The sequence below is a fragment of the Lacerta agilis genome, chromosome 10 (genome assembly GCF_009819535.1).
Source record: "Lacerta agilis isolate rLacAgi1 chromosome 10, rLacAgi1.pri, whole genome shotgun sequence".
Lineage (NCBI taxonomy): Eukaryota > Metazoa > Chordata > Lepidosauria > Squamata > Lacertidae > Lacerta > Lacerta agilis.
Genome location: NC_046321.1, coordinates 34,892,044 through 34,911,114, shown reverse-complemented (window position 1 = coordinate 34,911,114; position 19,071 = coordinate 34,892,044). Strand labels below are relative to the sequence as shown.

Sequence of the window (19,071 nt, the reverse complement as noted above, 5' to 3'; positions counted from 1 at the left end):
TACCTTTATTGTGTGCGAGACTGCCTCATTGTACATTCAAATCATTCCTTTCTATAACCTTCACCTTCATTGATTTTTCCCTCCATATTCTGAATGTTGACTCTGAGATTAAAGCCATTTTTTCTTCAGCAGAACTCATTTAACAGTAGCTTTGCTATTATGAAGCAGAAATCATTTCGGATTGCACGTGGCGAGGGGGAGAGAGAGATTTCTACCCTAGCCTGTGGCAATCTGCCTTTTAAGTAAATAAACCTCTTTTAGAAGTAGTGCATCACAAATTGCTTTTATCACAAAGTTTAAAAGCATAATACAACGTATTGAAAAAGATATAAGGCAAGGCCTTGGATTCAAATAAAAAGATAATGTTACTAACAGTACATTTATGAGGGCTATCAAATATAACAAATTTGCAGAGTGAGATGCTCAGCAGCTTATTTTTTTCCGTCTTTCCCAGATGTTACTTTAATCAAGTTGATACTTGAAATAGATGGAGCCTTATTTTATGTGAAGTAATTTTCCCTACAGATACAGTAACATAACTCAGCATTTTGAATGTGGAGCAGGTGAGATTATAAATCACTGATTGAATTTGCCATAAGAATCTAATAAGACTGAGCTCATTTTCCTTAACAATTTATGGTTCTGATTTGATTATGCAGTTTATTTGCCTGGCTTTATTACTGCATCAAACTTTCCCCCTTTTTCATATTGCCTCATTCTCTATGATCAAGGCAAATTTGAAATACTTTCTGTGTGCACTGCTACTCACTTGGAGTCACTCTGATCAGTCAGCAATAAGACCTTCAAAATCTGCCCAATTCAATGCGTGATGCCAGCAAGTTGCAGTGGCCTTGGAAAAGAACTCATATGTACTTCAGATTCACTCCATTGTGTCTTCAATACTACTAACCATTGTAATTAATCTTCCAGATTGGCTACAGAATGAGCCCTAAATATGCTACATTCTTGTTTAATAGTGAATGTGGAAAATGTAAATGAATTGGGCCTATTCGTTTATTACATTTATTTATTTATTTAGAAAAAATTCTAGATCACTTAATCACAAACTCTCTAAGCGGTGTTAATAACCAATAAACAATATGGTCTACCACCAGGTAAATCGCCATAGGACTGCAATCTCAGTGAATGAGGTTTTAATAAACAAAATAATTGTGCAAGAATCAGTCACAGAGGGATGTCTCCACTGTGCTGGTGGCACATGTCATGGGAATATATGAGACATTTTTGGAGGGAATGGGGGGATTTCATGAGATATCTTGGATTACTAGGCAGATCGTTGAGCTTGAACCCAGATTAATGGTGTTAATGCTATTCACTGATTAGCACAAATATGTTTTTTTTTAAAAAAATAAAGATAATTTCCTTGATGGCCATAGCTTGATTAGAAGCTGCGCTGTTGTAAGGACTCTAACATAGGCTCTTTGGAGAAGTGATAGACTTGTGCATGGGATTTAACTTTATTGAACTCATCAAGAAATGTAACACACCCTGATGACTTCTGTACAACTCAGTATCCCTTTATGAATAATTGTCCCTCTGTTCCTAGACCTGCCTTGCAGATGTTGTATTTTGCTTGGACGCTCCAGAACAAAAAGCACAAAAACATTCGTGAATTTAACTTGCACTCAGTAATCTCTTTGTTGTTACAATTTTTCAATGTTGTGCATTTAAAGCTTTAATAAACATATAGAAAACAGTTACAGGTAGGTAGCAGTGTTGGCCTGCCATAGTCAAAACAAAATAAAATAAAAATTCCTTCCAGTAGCACCTTAGAGACCAACTAAGGTAGTTCTTGGTATGAGCTTTCGTGTGCATGCACACTTCTTCAGATATAGAAAACAAACACACTGTGGACCAATGACAACGTATGTCCCAACAACATCAAACATACCATCTCAGGACTATTTAATTGCTCATCTTCCAACATTGTGTATGCAATCAAATGCCAACAGTGCCCTTCAGCTCTCTATATTGGACAACAGCCCAAACCCTACGCCAAAGGATAAATGGACATAATCTGATATCAGGAATCACAAGACAGAGAAAACCAGTAGGAGAACACTTCAATCTCCCAGCACATTCTATAAAAAAATCTCAAAGTAGCTGTCTTAATACAAAGAAATTTCAGAAATAGACTGGAAAGATAAGTGGCTGAATTGCAACTAATCCCCAAACTTAAAACCATGGAGAAACCTGGTCTGAACAAAGACATTGGATTCTTATCTCATTATGCATACAAAGCTATCTTTAGCCATCTCACCCCTTGCCTTCCCCTGCAAGACTAATTGCAGCTGTTAGAGTCCTCAACAGGTTTTCCACACCTATCAGCTGATCACCCATTCCCACCACCCTTCTGAGTAATACCCCTCCCCACTCGCTCACTATATTTAAGGATCTGGTGACTTCTGTTTCAGTGTATCTGAAGAAGTGTGCATGCACACGAAAGCTCATACCAAGAACAAACTCAGTTGGGTCTCTAAGGTGCTACTGGAAAGAATTTTCTATTTTGTTTCGACTATGCAGACCAGCACGGCTACCCACCTGTAATTGTCATGGTGTACATTGCATTCCCCCTAATGTTCAAATTGTCCTTCCCTGCTCACTGCTCCTGTCTGCCAAAGTGAGAGCAGGAGGGCAATTTCATTGTATAGTTTATGCCACAGGGAAAAAAAGATTTATACGATCTTGCTTTTCGGCAAGCTGGTGCCCTGTTTGTAAAGGAAAAACTGCCAGCCAGTTTCGTGTCGTTTGGAGCACCCTGAATAACTATATCCCTGTTGAAGTGGCGGAATGAAAGTACTGACACTGTGGAAAAATATTTACTTAATGGGGGATGGCATGTATATGGAACACATATGAGTGAACCAAACGTATGTTCAGAAAATAAAGTATTTGGATTAGAGATGTCTGATACGCAAGGTTTTTTTTACTGTTTATATCTCATAGGGGGTGGGGATGGGGAAGATGCTGGGTGTTCAGCCCTGTAGAATCTGAAACATATGTTGTTGTTCCTGTGTTAGCAGAATAACACAATTAGTGGAACCTGAGGCAGATAACAAGCAAGCCCATGATCACTTCCCTTAAACGAAATGCAAATATTTTGCCATTGACTTCAGTCCTCTGAAATTTCCCCTGACATGCCACCTTGCTTCCCTGCCACACACTTTAGGGGTTTTGCTTCTGAACCATAGATGGAGAGAACGATTATATTTTAGGGAAGTGGAGAAAGGGAGAGATGAATGTAAAGGAAAATAAGAAGGAAGATATACAGTACAGCCAATTCACACAGTAATTTTTTCAGGGTAGGATATACCTCATAGAGCTCAGTTTCAGATGGGAAGCCGTTTGCCTGAATGCCTGAAATCATCAGATCCACATTGAAACCTCTGAAGATCCCATGTCATTTCCCCCCATTGGCTTCTTGGCTAAGCACATGTACCAAAGGTCTGGACCTGCTGTGATGTCCTATGCTGAAGAGAGTAAAATGGAAATGAATTGGAATATGATGTCAGAAAGAGCTCTTCCGAGTGCATAGTATTATTAATTATATGCTTTTTCTTTTTTAAAAAAGTATTGTATTTAGCTTGTTCATCCCTGCAACAATATGTGTGATGTGAGATCCAAGGTAATCCACCAACGCCTCCGTCTTCAAATGCAGTTGGTCCTGTGCAAATGCTCAGGCTTCAAAAGACTGTTGCATGTTTTCTGCTCATAAAAAAATACTCTAAAACAAATGCTAATTGCAGATGGATTCCACATTACCCTATAGTGCATCCATCTGATAAGAGTTTAAAAAAACAGGTGTAGGCAGTCCTGGCAATGGATTGAGTGTATCCACACCTTCCCAATGGTGTTGTGGGTGGGCACAGACCAAGATCACGATCACCACTTCCTCCTTCATTCACCTGGGGCATGTGCAGGAAGGAAAAGGCATGGATAACCCTAGTCAAGGAGAGGATTTTCAGACATGTATCAAGTAACCACACCCAGTTTTGTGGACAGTGGGATCTAGAATCAATCTAGATTGAAAGCAGCATGTTGAGGATGGGCATGAAAAATACTGGATTGAGAACCACATTTTTTGTGTTTCAAATAGGTTAGTGCGGCCCAAGTGTCACATGATTGAGGGTCCTCCTCACAAATAAACGAGTTGGTGAAATTTGTCACGAAAAGAGGTTTATCACTTTGGGGCTCTCCCTGAAGAAGCAGTTAAGATTGCAAATCCAACAAATTTAGAGGAGAGGCAATTTATATGTCAGATGTTTTATTTAACTTTATTTATTTATTATTTATTTATTTATTTATTTATTTATTTATTTTATACACCACCTTTCTTTCATGAGGAGGCTATCGGGGTGGCATATATGGAGATCCAGGCACCAGTCAGATCTGCTTAGATTTAGCAAGGTGTGTGCATCATATGCTTGTGTGCCCAAAATACCACTTCAGCATAATCCTATGCATGTTTACTCAGAAGTAAATTCCTATGTGTTCAAATGTTGCTTTCTTGCTTGGAATCCACAGACAAATGCAAATCTAACCACAAAGAAGAAAGGAAAGCAGTGGAGGGACCCCCACTTCATCTGTAGACAATTAGGTATCATTTCTGGGTAAATCACTGCAGCCATTCCTGGAGGGCCACAATATTGTAATCTTGAAAAATGAAACCACAATCAGACTGGATTACTTTTGTCCTAGTCTTGTTTTGTTTCTATATCATTAAGCACTAGAATTTGACATCAGGGTTTTAATGCCAACTCAGACCTGGTTAATCTCTGCTTAGTTTATCCATATGTCTACCCAGCAGAAGGTCTTACATACTAATCTGAGTATCACATACACTACTGATTGACTACTCTTGATTTTGTTTGAATGCACAAAAGTGTGACTGTGCAAACCAATATAGGTCTAAGCAGGTGCTTTGTTCTAGTACAAATATATTAAGAAGTCTAGTGGCAGACAATGGTACTTGTCTTAAACATTTATGGTGCTTTGTAAACTCATTTCCTGGCCTAGATTATTATTCTATACTTATAGACTTGAAAACTGTGGGAGCAGATGGTGTCCCAAAGCACAGAACAGAGAAAAGATGAAATCTATCTATCTATCTATCTATCTATCTATCTAGTACAAGGGTATGTCATAGATGCCTTGCCCAAACCGGTAATAGTCTTTTCATTTCCATTTAAATTGTGCAGTTCACATGATGTTAACCTCAAACAACACCAGTTTCAACGCTTTCCCCCTAAAAACTTGGGTTTGCCTGATACAGGGATAATCCAATACATTGGGGGGAAAACAGGCTCCAAACTGTTTCACTTGGAGGTCACATACTATTCGTTTCAGTGATTTAGGAGGGATCAAAAGTCAGTTTCTGCTACTCCCCTTTCCATGCTCACCTCTTCCTCAGTGCTTTAATTTCTTTTCTGACATTCTATTCTCGTCCAAATCTGCTCTGGAACGCCAAGAGAACCTCCCAGACACATGCATGGAGGAGAGTGAGGAGATCATTCCATCGGGCAATCAGAAATGTTGAATTCCACACCTAATATTTACAAGGTTCCTGTTTAATTCTTCAACAGCCGGGTTCCCACATAACAAATCAGTGCAAGCTAGCTATTCTCTGAATAAATGCCAAGGGTGTGCATTGGCTCTGAGAGGCAAACTACACACACAACCACACACCCAAACACATTTAAAGAGCATTTGTTACTTTTTAAATTTCTCCTTGAAAATTATTATATCCCACATATAGCAACACTATCAAGGTATTTGAAAATGTGCATGCACACGAAATCTCATACCAAGAACAAACTTAGCTGGTCTCTAAGGTGCTACTGGAAGGAATTTTTTAAAATTTTGTTTTGACTATGGCAGACCAACACGGCTACCTACCTGCAACTATAGCAACACAAATAAAACATAAGCCCAGTAAAGGTATTAGTGCTCCTGCATATCCAACCCCATTTCACTGTCTATAGTTAGCCATTTAGTAGATAGGAATACATTCCGCCAGAACTTCTGAAGAATAACATCGGCTGGTGGGCTCCCCTACTGGCGGCGATATTCTCACATATCGACTTAACAGGCTCATATCCAGATTGCTGGGCTGAGGCAATAATTATTCCAATCTATAAGAAGGGTCCCACGTCCAACCCGATGAACTATAGACCCATCAGCCTGCTTCCCATACCCAGCAAATTATGCCAAACATCTCGAGATCAAACTTACTAGTTGGATGGAGTCTGAGGCGATCCTGGCGGAGGAACAAGCGGGATTCAGACAACACAGATCGACTATAGACCATTGTTTTATCTTAGCACATCTAATAGATTATGCTAAGAAAACGCGGGGGGTGTTATATGCAGCCTTCATCGATCTGAAGGCCGCGTTCGACTCAATCTCACGAGTCAAACTTTGGGCAAAACTAAATAAAACTAACATGGATAAAAGGCTATTATTTCTAATTAGTGGCCTATATGAAGACTCCAAGCTGTACGTTAGAACTGCTCCGAATGGACAACTCACAGGCCCAATCCCAGTTTCCAGAGGGGTTAGACAAGGATGCATTTTGGCCCCAGCCTTATTTAACCTATACATTAACGATGTGATCAAATGCCTAGCAGCCCCGGAATATCATGCCCCCAATTTAGCCGCAAAACCAATCACAACGCTTCTATACGCAGATGATGCGGTTTTACTATCACGAACAAAAATAGGCCTTAAAAGGTTGATAAGAGATTTTTCAGCATACTGCAAGAGAGAGCAGTTGGTGGTGAACCACCAGAAAACCAAGGTTGTGGTTTTCGCGAGAAAACACAAAACATACACAGCTGGAGAATGGACAATCAACCAATTGAACAAGTCAAAGCCTTTAAATACCTGGGCATCGTCTTCCAGTCTACGGGGTCGTGGGTCGCACAGTATAAATATGCCAGAGAGAAAGCAACCCAAAGCGCCAAGACATTGTCCCGCTTTTTCTATACCAAGGGAGGCAAGTACATTCCAGCAGCCATAGAAGTTTTCAAGGCAAAACCTCTAGCGCAGCTAACATATGGGGCCCAAATCTGGACGGGGACCCAATGCAATCTTCTTGAAACGGTTCAATCTAACTTTTTAAGACAAATCTTTGCCGTTCCATCATGTGTACCAACTGCAGCATTACGCCTTGAAGCTGGTCTCCCATCTGTGGAAACACAGATCTGGAAAAGAACTCTTAATTATTGGCTCCGCTTAAACCAAAATCCAACAGGACTCTTGCCCCAGGTGATACAGGATGCCCACGAAAGCGCATGGTTCAAAATGGTGAGACTCAAACTTCTATCATGCGGTCTACATGCTCAGCATTTGTTAATGTTGGGCCCCTCTAAAGCAAAAAGCTTAATTGATCAGCGCCTGATGGATATCGAGCAGCAAAACAACTTGGCCAAAACAAAGAAATTTTGTGCATGGTTTGCCCACCTGCCCCCCTCGCACTTCGATGCCCCGGCATCTTATCTGCATAATTTAAATATCCCAAAGTATAGACGTGCTTTTACGTTGGCAAGATTGGACGTATTACCCTCTGCCGTGCTCGAAGGCCGATATCAGAAACTCCCCAGGGAGAAACGACTCTGCCCATGTGGAGACGGAAACTTGGAGACAGTGTCACATGTTCTTCTGACCTGCCCCCTGTACAAAGACCTGAGGAGCGAGATCATTACTCCCCTCCTACTTTCCATCCCAGGTCGCTCATCAGCGGCCGCAATGTTTTATTTGTTAGCGGACCAGAACATCCAGACAACAGAGAAGGTCGCCAGATTTATTGAGAGGGCAATGAGACTAAGGGCCACAATTTGACAGATAACTCGAACGAGGCCACCTTTGAACGGCCTTTTAGCCTGGGGGTTTCATATGATTTATCAGTATTTTTATATATTTGTGTACCTGACTGGTCTTTCTCCAGTATTTTTATCTGTTTTATCTGTATTTTTTAGTCGCAATGGCCTGTTGGCTACGTGAATAAAGTTTGATTTGATCTGATTTGATCTGTTTCACTTGGAGGTCACATACTATTCGTTTCAGTGATTTAGGGTGGATCAAAAGTCAGTTTCTGCTACTCCCCTTTCCATGCTCACCTCTTCCTCAGTGCTTTAATTTCTTTTCTGACATTCTATTCTCGTCCAAATCTGCTCTGGAACGCCAAGAGAACCTCCCAGAACAGCATGCATGGAGGAGTGAGGAGATCATTCCATCGGGCAATCAGAAATGTTGAATTCCACACCTAATATTTACAAGGTTCCTGTTTAATTCTTCAACAGCCGGGTTCCCACATAACAAATCAGTGCAAGCTAGCTATTCTCTGAATAAATGCCAAGGGTGTGCATTGGCTCTGAGAGGCAAACTACACACAACCACACCACCCAAACACATTTAAAGAGCATTTGTTACTTTTTAAATTTCTCCTTGAAAATTATTATATCCCACATATAGCAACACTATCAAGGTATTTGAAAAAGTGTGCATGCACATGAAATCTCATACCAAGAACAAACTTAGCTGGTCTCTATGTGCTACTGGAAGGAATTTTTTAAAATTTTGTTTTGACTATGGCAGACCAACACGGCTACCTACCTGCAACTATAGCAACACAAATAAAACATAAGCCCAGTAAAGGTATTAGTGCTCCTGCATATCCAACCCCATTTCACTGTCTATAGTTAGCCATTTAGTAGATAGGAATGCAAAAATCAGCATACATCCATGGCCTCTTGAAGCCTTACAACATTTCTCCAGCAGTTCAGACTGTGGTGTTTGTTTGTTTTTAATTCCCAAGGATTTGAAACACAACTTAAAATCTACCAAAAGTTGGATGATTAGGGATTAAGAAGACGCAACTGAACATTAGCCACTCCAATGCCCTTCACACAGCAGCCCTGTATCTCGACTCGTCTGTTGTTGTTATTTATATGTTTTAGTCGCTTCACTCATAAAATGGCTCCATGTGACTTACAATCTTGTACAGCCCAGAATTTTCCTCAGAGATGTGTGTTTGTCTGTCTTTGGACTTATAAAGCAGATCTCTGCAGCTCTGTTTAGAAGGTCAATTTACGTACTACGGTTATTTTTAACAGTTTGCCGTCTGTATTTCCTGTTTCTCTTATGTGGTTTCTGAGGAGCTGAAAAATGCCACACCTCCCACTCTTGAGCCTCTGCGCTGTATGTGCTGAAGACAAGCAAGCATATTGATCAGATGGAGAAAACAGAATTCTTCTACACATTTTAACTATTCACAGCAATTCATGATCAGGAAATCTGATAGGCGTGATTCCTCATCTTCCTGCGGCTTAATAAAATATGCCCATAGTCCAACAGAAGCATTACAGGTAAACTTTGTTACGCCTTTTGTTAAGGTGTAACCTCAAAAGAATCTTGCTGCCACCTAATAAGAAACCAAAGCAGTCTGTTCATTGTGCCCTTCACAACTGAAGGCGCATATATGATTTTTATTAAGTGATTAAAGCACCCTGCTTTCTTTTGGACCACTATTCTGGTTTCCTTGGCTAGGATTTTTAAAACTACCTTATTTTCTTACCTTTATGGCACCACATAAGAGGCTACTTGAAAGGCTTCCAACTGGAAAATACAACCCTATTCAGCTGTACTCACATATTGCATTTCATAAACACGAATGGCAGCAGTAGGCACTGGAAGGTTTTCACATACAGTGCTTCCACTGATGTTTGACAACAAAGACAGGACTATTCATAGCTAATGTTTATATTTCAAGAACCCCACAGGAAGCAGCTTGAAAGGTTTCTGCATGATGGTTGCCCTAAGTAAAACCTGTTTGTGGTGTCAGACCACCTGCAATATTCAGCTTAACCAAAGGGCAAGCTTAACACCACTGATTCGGCCAAATAACATAACGACAGTAGCCATATTTGGCCTTCCTTGCCTACACACAATTCCAATCGTGACTTCAGTTGCATAGGGACACAGTGAGACCATGCTCACTGGGCCCCACCCTTTCTGCCATTCCTTTTCACTCAGTGAGAGAATTTTATGGGGGGTGGGTTTCAAAGGAATGAGGCAACAGGTTCTACAGAAGACCCACATTGTCTATGCTGTCTCTTCTCCATGTGGGATATTTAAGATTACTCCTTTCCACAGTCGCTTGGGAGGACCATAATTACATAAAGGCATTTACTGAATGAAAAGGAGCATGGTGCATTGTGATCAGCCTAATAAATAAATCCTATTTAAGGACCTCTGCAATCTAATTAACACAGTTAAGACACAGGAGAGAAACATTAGACTGTTGCTTGTTGGACAGCGTTTTCCTACTGGATGGTATATGTTCAAAATGTTGATTGCAGAATCCGGAACTAGGATTTAATCCCTTTATTTATAAAATACCAGGATTAACTAATTACACTGAGTGACATCTTTAATTATAGTACAGTGAAATAAGTATTTACGCTGTCAATGTAGCTTTCCATGTCCACCAGACGTATCCAATGCTCAGCATTTCTGAATTCTGTCTACCCATACCTCTTAAATGGCAGTATTGAATCATCAACCAGACATCATAATGGAGGGGAAACTGGAATATCATTCAGAGTTTTGGCCAGTTCATTGTCTTCTGGATCTTGCCAACCTATTCTGAATAGAAGAGAAAAATGACCTGAAAACCAGAAAAAAAATGGTAGCATGGTTACCTTCCAAGAAACATTTCCTTTGAATTAATGTTACAGAAAACATGTTTAAGACACAAGACAAAGGTGTCCAAATATGTCTTGTGCTGCCTTATCTTGCAGCACAAAAATCAAATTGAAAAATTCATCCTGAAAACATGAAATGCTTATGAGTTCAGTGATTCACATAACATACCGTATTGGCCTGAATATAAGCCGCACCCAGATATAAGCTGCACCTTTAAAATTGAAGGGGGGGGAGGAAAAAAATACCCAAATATAAGCTGCTCTATTTATCTGCTCCTGGCTACATACGGGGGGGGGGGGAGAGACACGCTGTGTTGCTGGCGGCCTTTCCCCTTCCTCACTCTGTCCCTTCCAGGAGACTATGCGCAGGGCAGGCGCTGCTTTGCTGTGCTCCTGACACTGTTTGCCCCAGGCTCCTGGCTGCATACCGCAAGGTCGCGAATATAAGCCGCACTTTAACTTTCCATGGTTGGAATTTTGGGGGAAAGTGAGGCTTATATTCAGGCCAATATGGTAGTTTGTTGTGGATGTTTTTTGGTGTGCCGGAACCTTATCATTTTCCTTCCCTCTTTCCTTCCTTTTTGCAGCCTTGCATTCAGGTTGGTCATATTTATGGTGCTCGTCAGTCCCAATTATATCAGTGAGATCCAAAGAGAAATGAAGCAGGCATATGAATTTTTGCTAGCGCACAAGAAAGCAAGTATCTGAAAACTTACAAGGAAATACTCTTCAATTTGGCAAATTGATTTAACCACTTTTTAGCCTCTTCCTCCCTTGCACCTCTTGTTTATTTATTTTAGTGAGGTATGAAAAAAGTGGTCCAAAATTCATAGGATGGGATCTGACTCAGACTATTGATTTCAGTGGGTCTATTTTGCATAAGCCTGATGCCACCCATAGAAACAGAAATTTGAGCCAAACAGATGCATTAACAACCTACATAGCTAACCATTCTTCTATAAACATATGGAAATAAATTTATTTATAGAATAATGATGGGATGGGATGATAGGATAATAACATTTTCTTAGTGAATCTTGAAACCATATTTATATGGAGGCAAATCTCTTTGATCTCAGTGAAATTTACATCAAGGAAACCTGATGAAAGTGGTGCAAAAACAAAACAATTTTCTTGTAATAACACATTTAATATATCTCACCTATAGCTTAATATACTGGCGTGATCTCTAGGTATTTATTGCATTATTTATGAATTCATTTCAAGACTGAAGTGAGAAGATGATAAAAATGTCAGTAAAATGCATTGTAAATTTAAAAAGAGACAGTTTGGTCATGGTAAAACTGAAGTTAAGAAACTGGACATAAAATAGGTTTCTGCCTAATTACCAAAGAGACCTTTGGATGAGAGGCCAAATCGCTTTGATTTTTTCCATTTCCCAAACCGATGCTTCCTCATTCACTTGCACACTAATTCACTGTCTCACAAGAACATGGTATCAAACTGATTTCCTCTCTTTTATGAACATATTATATGGAAGGATTACCAGTAATCTAGACACAATGATGGAATAATGGGAATCTATCTCCATCTCTGTATCACAGCACCTGCCTGTGGACAGGCACAATCATGATGGTGTGGGGAAAGAAGGGATTAACCCTTCTACCTGGGTTATTTTGCCCAATGAAAATCTGCCTCCCTTCCCACCAGTTGGTTGCTATTTGTTTACATATGTCTTTTCTCCTGGAGCAAACAGCAGCTTGGGTGGGAGAGTGATTTTCATTGAGGCAAATGGAGGGAAGGGTTAACTCTCACACATCTCTCCTGCAGTCCAGATCTAGCCTGGGCCTTTTCTGCACCTGCTATCTATTTTTAAGAGGCTGAGATATATTTATGTGTATTTCAGTTTGGCCCTGAGTGAGTTGGCAAATAAGATACAGACCAGGAGGGAAACCTAGATGGGTTGAAAGCAATGTGTAGGCCTAAGCAGAGCATAATTGTATGAAGACATGTAGATAAACCAAAAACGTTAATATCAAGGTCAAACTGAACATGAACCCATCAAACAGAAAGCCCTTTGCCCTCGGCTGTGTGCACCCATGAATTTAAAGCATTCCTCCCACCCATAAAAAACGAATCCTGGAAATGCTACCGTAGTTTGTTATGTGTGTGCATGGAATTGTAACTTGAGGGGCTAAACTACAGTTCCCATAATTCTCAGGATGGGGTGAGGGGGAAATAAGCTTTAAATGTACAGAATGCAGCCAGCCTTAGAAAAAGGAGACATAGCTCTTTTAACCCCCCCCCTTTTACCAACAGATAGCTATTCTATATTTATAAGAGTTTCATGCATGCACACTTCATTAAACATAATGGATCTCTCCATAGATCTCTAACAAGCACCATAGAATTGCATAGGCTTCTACAAAACAGTTCCTTTGATTCCTACCGCTCTGCTAATTCAACACAGAGTCTCCAACAGTTCCCCCATTGTTAGTGGTCTAAATTAATGCTGCTTCCCTCATGGAAGCTTGAGATGTCCATGGTTGAAAATTAATATATGAAATTCCTATCCAGATATAGATTTCAATTTCAGCCAAGAGCCTGAAAGCAGTCAGCACAAAATGACTTCCATAACCAGAAAACCAAGCTGGCTTTTCCCATTAAAGTTAATGAAAGTGATTAAATTCATATTGCATTAGATTTCTCTGTGCGGTAGTTGTACATGGCTAGTGAATGCTGAAAATTAAGCCAATGCTCACTTGCTTCTCATAAATATTTCTAAATAGCGCAGCAGCAAGATAAGCCTAAAGAGATGGCAATACTTAACTGTAACAATATGAAGAAGACTAGCAACAGATTTAGCCAGAGTGATCTTCGCCTCAAAGGGAATTATAAAATTCCTAAAGAAGAATCATTAGTAGAATATTTCTTTAAACAGAGCCTTTTGTAACCGTTGGGTACACTGAATTAACCACACAGAGGCAATGTTGTCCATTCAGACTAACAGCAAATCAGCATGGATGAGCAGAGATGGAGGACAGGGAAGCAAAATAATCGCAGAGCAAAAGCCTCACACTAGGAAGTTCCTCTTCTTTGGCTGTTTTACTTCCCCCACATCTGGCTTGGGGCTGTTGCCACCAGAAGTGGCACCTGGAAGCTTCATTAGACAACCAGTACTTAAAGAACATCCTCTACTTTAACAACATGGATGCAAGCAACCGACTGAGATTTCCGGTCACATGTTTGCCATGTGTTTGCAAATATGCATCCTCCCCATCAGCCCTTAGTCTTCACTGCGAGGACACATGGCAGCCGTTCTGCACAGTTATTTCTTTGCAACATCTGGCATGGCCTTTCATGTATTGTTCCCCGCTGTCATTTTGTGGCATGCTTTGGGCATTGTGTTCTTTTCATGGCGCATATGTGTGTTTCCTTCCAGCAGGAGGTCGGGAATAAGTCTTTGCACTAGGAAGGGAGGCAGGCAGGGTTAGAGCAGCTTTGAAAGCATTGCCTGGCCATTTAGCCAAGTGACCCAGCAGATAACAGTACATAAGAGAAACTTTGGTAAGGTCAGACATTTGGTAAGCAACTGTAAGCACAGCAGCATTCTTGTGGGGTGTCTTGCAAAGACTTCAGGTGGGGCTGTGATGATCTGCCTTGACGCCGCTTAGCAAACTTAAGCTATCAACTATTTTCTTAGTTTTCATATGCTTCACGGTTAAGTCTCCATCTCCTGAGTGTCAACTGTCCACCATTCTCTACTCAGGAAAAGCCTTTGTTCTGCCATGTCTTACATCTGCATTTCATTTACTTCAGGGTGGGGAACTTGTGGTTCTCCATATGTGATTGGGGACTACAACTCCCCCTGACCATTGGCCAGACTGACTGAGGTGGATGGGAGTGAAGTCCCACAATATATGGAGCCCCTTGGTCAACCCTTATTTTGTCTTTCTACCTTAACTCTATAACTGTTCACTATTACTGTATTGGCTTTTATGTTTGGAACAGCTTGGAAGGAGATAGTTTCAAAGGATGAATTCATTGGGGATTGCATGTTACTTTGCCCAAGGAAAGAAATACTGTTCCCATTTCATATGCAATGTAGCCTATTGTTTGTTTGTTTAGATTGTGAGCCCTACAACTCAGTGACAGAGTTGAAACGTAACAGGAAAACCATGTGAATAAGTTGTAACAAGTCTCAGGTTTGCATGCTCCCCCCTCTCCTCTTTTCACCCCAGAAGAGGACATTGGAAGGTGATCATAAACCACAGTTCACCTGTAGTCCAGACTCAGGGAACTGTTGTTTGTTTAAACTATAGTTAGTGAGAAGTAGTCGTATCCAGCCCATGAGTGGTATTCATTAGGTTAATTAATTTCAGTGGTTCTACACTCAGTAAAACTTAGTTGAATACGCCACGTGCTTTCAGATCTTGACTTTTTCTGAAACCATCGTTCAAACAAACTATGGTTCCCCAAGTTCACATTTCATGGATACAGGTGGGTAGCCATGTTGGTCTGTTGGTATGAGCTTGGTATGGTGACTTCTGTTTCAGTGTATCTGAAGAAGTGTGCATGCACACGAAAGCTCATACCAAGAACAAACTCAGTTGGTCTCTAAGGTGCTACTGGAAAGATTTTTTGATTTGTTTTGACATTTCATGGAGAACTTTGGTTAGTTTAAAAGTGGAAGCAAATGCTTGCAATATCTTCTGGTGTGTGAAGAGTGTGTGACCCAAGGCTCACCATGGCTCATATAGCAGGAAATGGTGGCTTCTTATTATTATATCTGAACCAAGCTAGTGCATCTGCCCAGCACCTCGCACAAGGGACACCATTCTCAGCTTTAGTCATAATGAAGACAATCTAGTTACTGTTAACATTATCAGACTGCTAATAACGGAGCAGAATTCTGGACGCTCTCAGAGGGCTTCCTTTGTCTCCCTGACACCCACAGCCTCTTGCTGGCCACCAACACGCACACTGACCTTTGAAATATGGAAAGAAGCATGCTTTGAAATCAAGCTGGCAGGAACAGCATCCAGGCTGCCGTCACTGGGGGCTCAAAACAAGCGGGGCTATAGTTTGCAAGCTGTCTTCATAATTACTTGAAGCAGTTGTCGCTCTAGCCTGAGTTTGTTCATTACACCCCGACAAACAGCTGATATTTGTTAAAGCACATAAGCCACTTTGTTGAGGCAGCCCTCGGTATTGTGGGAAACCCTGCAGCTGCAAGTCACATGTAGTTCAGAGTATTTTCTGGTTTCTTTGCTTCCATGCATGCCTTTTTAGCAGTGCCCTTTTACTCAAACAAAAAAGGGCAGGGAGAGAGCAGGCGGCAGTGGGAGGGGGGGGAGAGAACCCTCACTTAGAAGGTAAACATTAGCTAACAAAAAAGGCTTGATACGCTTAAGGTTTATGACCCAAATCTGGTTCTCATTAAACAAATGCTTGTGCAGCACTAAGGAATTCTTAGTAATAAGAAAGCGATTGCTGGAATTCAGGACGGGCGAGAGTTAGTGGAACAGCAGCCGTGCCTGTTTCAGTGTTCCAACTTTGGCTACTGTCTGGGTTGGCAGGTCTCCCATAACTGCCAGGAGGGAACTCTTGGAAATGGTTTCACTTGGGATTCAGAAGGCACAAGACTCACTTTCAGAGCACCTGGACTTGGCTAATAAATGCCAATGTGAGGATATAAAGGGTGGGGTGGGGAGGTAATGCTCTCAGAAAAGAATACCACTTGTTGGAAGCCATCGGGGGGGGGGTGTTCTTGTGCATGAGTCGTGCTTGAGAGTTTTCCACAGACACCTGGATGGACATTGTGAGAACCAGGTGTTGGACTAGATCAGTGTTTCCCAAACTTGGGTCCCCAGCTCTTCTCCAACTCCCGTCATCCCTAGCTAGCGGGACCTGTGGTCAGGGATGATGGGAACCGTAGTCCCCCAAAAAGCTAGAGAACAAAGCTTGGGAAACAGTGGACTAGACAGACCATTGGCTTGATGATCCAGCAGTTCTCTCCTTATGTTAAGAAGACAGGGCTCCTACACCTTTAATTATTCAACGACAAGCTACACCTGCTGAAATTCCCTCTTTCACACAGTTATTAAAGGTGGAGGAGCTCTGTCCAGTGTTCCCATCTGGCCATTGTAATCTTTTTCCTTTACTTTCTTAGAGGCCCAGCACTGTTATGGTTGCTTCCACCATCCCCACCCAAAGATCAGGGGTCCCACCTTGCTTCAAGAAGAAGCCAAGCTCCTAACAGAAGTTGCTTAAGGAGACAAGAGCACTAAAAAAAAAAAAAGAGCAGGAGGACATGTGCCTCTGAACATGTCTGCAGGATACTTCAGTGTTCTGGGTGTTCAAAGAAGTCCTGGGGTGGCATTCCTCAGCCAGGTGACCTTCAGATGCTTTCAACTACAACTCCTATCAAGCCCAGCACCATAGGGCTGATGGGAGTATGGGTGTGCTGGCTGGGACAGATGGGAGTTGTAGTTGAAAACTACCCCAGGTTGGGGTAGGCTGTGCTAAAGGAACCACTTTCCACTGGCTCTAGACTGCTGGTGAACAGGCTGCTAACTCTCCAGTAGAGCTGGCTTTGAAACTAGCGCTCTAGCCAAAAGACAGGGAAGCCAAGGATGCCTATCTGATTTTTATTTTATAGGCAGGATGGCAGAGTGAAATATTTAAGGAAGACACTCTTCCAGAAGCAAAGGTTTATTGAGAAACATAGGAAAATAGTAATTAAATGGATAACTCTTGAAGGCTTTCCAGGGAGGGAGAGAAGAGAAGCAAAGACTGAGGGTAAGTCTGTGGCACAGTTGAGCTTTGGAGGAGGGAAGGAAGGAAGCACCTGAATTTTTCAGTTTTTCATGGCCAGTCAATGGGTGTACAGTGAGGCACTGATTGGATCAGCAGCGGAGGAAGGTTCTAGCATTAACTATCTCAGGAGATCCCATAGCTGCTGAAGTTACAGCAAGTGTGGCTCCTCGTGTACGGTCAGAGTGTTGGACTAAGACTTGGGAGACAGGGGTTCTACTCCCCACTCAACCATGAAACTCACTTGAGCTCCTTAGAGGGAAGTCAGGATATAAATGAAATAAATAATGTAGCCCCATGCGGTGTACATGCCAAGACACCCGTGAGGGACAAACAACCAAAATGGGCATCGAATCTTGTTCTATGGAAACAGTCTGAAAGTATCAGAGGCCTGTGGGAGGGGGCAGAATACGAAACACAAATGGCTCATGCCTTCTGTTTGTATGCTTCTCTCTCATCTTTTCCTTCTTTTTCCTCCCTCATGTTGAAGATGTGGCAGAGGAGACAGGAAAGCCCTTGTGCTTACTATGCCCTCCACATCTGAAGTCTAAGCTGCTTTTGATTGCATGTGCATCTGCAAGGCAAATTGGTTTTAGGTGGGTGGCATGGCAAGTGGGGTTGACATCATATCCCAGCAATCTCGATTTTCTTATTACTGGCTTTTTGGGAGATATTTTAGAGCCTGAAAAAAAGCATCAGTTTCAGGGGAAGGGGAAATTGTTTTTCAACTTTGCTGTGTCCCTAGATTCACACACAGATTCCTGTAGTGCCAGCAGGACTGTTTTGCTCCTTGCATTTTATTTTATTTTATTTTTTACCTCTTGGTATGGATAGCTGCCGCTCAGAACCTGTTTGGCCCCCTGGTATGGTTATTTTTAAAGTTTGTAGCTCCTGGACTGCAGTGTTCTTTGAGTTGTTATTTACACCTCTCTGACATAACTGCAAAATGTTTCACAGTCTGAATGGTGAGAAATGCAGGGGAGAATTGGGGCCTTTTTCACCTCCAGAAATGCTTAAGAAGCAGACAATGAAAAGGTGACAGTCAGAGTAAAAAAAAAAAAAAAGCATACTGGATTCTCCTGTGAGGGTAACAAAAGTTGCTGAGCACAGTGGGTGGATTTATGTACAAATTCAGAGGCTGTCTTTTTGTGTGTGTAAAGGTTAGCAAATCTCTTTCCTCACTTTCTTTCCCAGAAGTAACTTTATTTCTCCTATTTGTTTGACTGAAAAGCCAATTCTTCTCATGCACAGTATAGTTAGGCATGAGCCAAAACACAACCCCCTAATTTCATGGGCTACAAAACGGAACCCCCCCCCCTCCCCCGCCTGGCCTTTCACTGATGCTTAGTTGTGGTAGGGGATGCTTGAGCATTTTGTTCAAGTCTGCATTTTGAAGTGAAGTGACTTGATTTGCTGGTCTGGGCTAATATGTGGATTGGAACACAGTTACCCTTCTGTTTCTTAAACTCTGGTTTTTGTATCCTTAGCTCAAAACAGCCAATATGCCAAAATGTGTATTTTACGTTAAAATACATATTTTGGGGTAAAATATGTAAAGAATAATTGCAAG

At 41.4% G+C, this 19,071-nt stretch overlaps 1 long non-coding RNA gene across 2 annotated transcripts in view; it reads right to left on the bottom strand.

Moving 5' to 3' along the window:
* The window catches only part of LOC117054301, a 47,571-nt gene that overhangs the window by 19,640 nt on the left and 8,860 nt on the right, over nt 1-19,071 (bottom strand). For both annotated transcript variants that reach the window (XR_004427474.1, XR_004427473.1), the window contains exons 2-3: nt 10,555-10,665; nt 3,335-3,486 (exon numbers count right to left, since the gene is read on the bottom strand). This is a non-coding gene — a long non-coding RNA (uncharacterized LOC117054301). The remainder of the gene's footprint in view (nt 1-3,334; nt 3,487-10,554; nt 10,666-19,071) is intronic.